Source organism: Mastomys coucha, unplaced genomic scaffold (assembly GCF_008632895.1).
Source record: "Mastomys coucha isolate ucsf_1 unplaced genomic scaffold, UCSF_Mcou_1 pScaffold12, whole genome shotgun sequence".
Lineage (NCBI taxonomy): Eukaryota > Metazoa > Chordata > Mammalia > Rodentia > Muridae > Mastomys > Mastomys coucha.
The window spans coordinates 8,348,751-8,350,465 of record NW_022196894.1 but is presented as its reverse complement, the minus strand read 5'-3'; positions in this window follow the sequence as shown (position 1 = coordinate 8,350,465).

The window sequence follows — 1,715 nt, the reverse complement described above, 5'->3', positions numbered from 1 at the left end:
TCCACCAGAGAACTCCTAAACCTCATAAACAACTTCAGCAAAGTAGCTGGATATAAAATTAACTCAAACAAATGAGTAGCCTTCATATACTCAAAGGATAAACAGGCTGAGAAAGAAATTAGGGAAACAATACCCTTCACAATAGTCACAAACAATATAAAGTATCTTGGTGTGACTCTAAGCAAGTGAAAAATCTGTATGACAAGAACTTCAAGTATCTGAAGTAGGAAATCAAAAGACCTCAGAAGATGGAAAGATCTCCCATGCTTGTGGATTGGCAGGATTAATGTAGTAAAAATGGCCATCTTGCTGAAAGCAATCTACAGATTCAATGCAATCCCCATCAAAGTTCCAACTCAATTCTTTATAGAGTTAGAAAGAGCAATTTTCAAATTCATTTGAAATAACAAAAAACCCAGGATATAGAAAACTATTTTCAACAATAAAAGAACTTCTGGGGGAATCAGCATCCCTGACCTCAAGCTGTACTACAGAGCAATAGTGATAAAAATTGCATGGTATTGGTACAGAGACAGGCAGGTAGATCAGTGGAATAGAATTCAAGACCCAGAAATGAACCCACACACCTATGGCCACTTGATCTTTTCTTTTTATTATTAGATATCTTCTTTATTTACATTTCAAATGTTCTCCCTTTTCCTGGCTTCCCCTCCGAAACCTCCCCTATTCCCTTCCCCCTACCCCTGCTCACCAACATACCCTCTCCTGCTTACTGGCCCTGGCATTCCCCTACACTGGGCATAGAACCTTCACAGGACCAAGGGCCTCTCCTCCCATTGATGATTGACTAGGCCATCCTCTGCTACATATGCAGCTGGAGCCATGAGTCCCACCATGTGTGCTCCTTGGTTGGTGGTTTAGTCCCTGGGAACTCTGGGGGTACTGGTTAGTTCATGTTGTTGTTCCTCCTATGGGGCTGCAAACCCCTTCAGCTCCTTGGATCCTTTCTCTAGCTCCTTCATTGAGGACCCTGTGCTCAGTCCAATGGATGGCTGTGAGCATCCACTTCTGTATTTGTCAGGCACTGGAAAGCCTCTCAGGAGACAGCTATATCAGGCTCCTGTCAGCAAGCACTTGTTGGCATCCATAATAGTGTCTGGGTTTAGTGATTGTATATGGGACTGTCCCAGGTGGGACAGTCTCTGGATTGTCATTCCTTCAGTCTCTGCTCCACACTTTGTCTCTGTAACTTGATCTTTGACAAAGGAGCTAAAAACCATCCAGTGGAAAAAAGACCGCATTTTCAACGAATGGTGCTGGTTCAACTAGTGGTCAACATGTAGAAGAATGCAAATTAATCCATTCTTATCTCCTTGTATAAAACTCAAGTCTAAGTGGATCAAGGACCTCCACATAAAACCAGACACACTGAATCTAATAGAAGAGAAGGTGGGGAAAAGTCCTGAACATGTGGGCCCAGGGGAAAAGTTCCTGAACAGAACACCAATGGCTTATGCTCTAGATCAAGAATCAACAAATGGGACCTCATAAAATTGCAAAGCTTCTGTAAGGCAAAGGACACTGTCAATAGGACAAAACAGCAACCAACAGATTGGGGAAAGATCTTTATCAATCCTACATCCAATAGAGAGCTAATATTTAATATATACAAAGAACTCAAGAAGTTAGACTCCAGAGAACTAAATAACCCTATTTAAAAATGGGGAACAGAGCTAAACAGAGAATTCTCAACT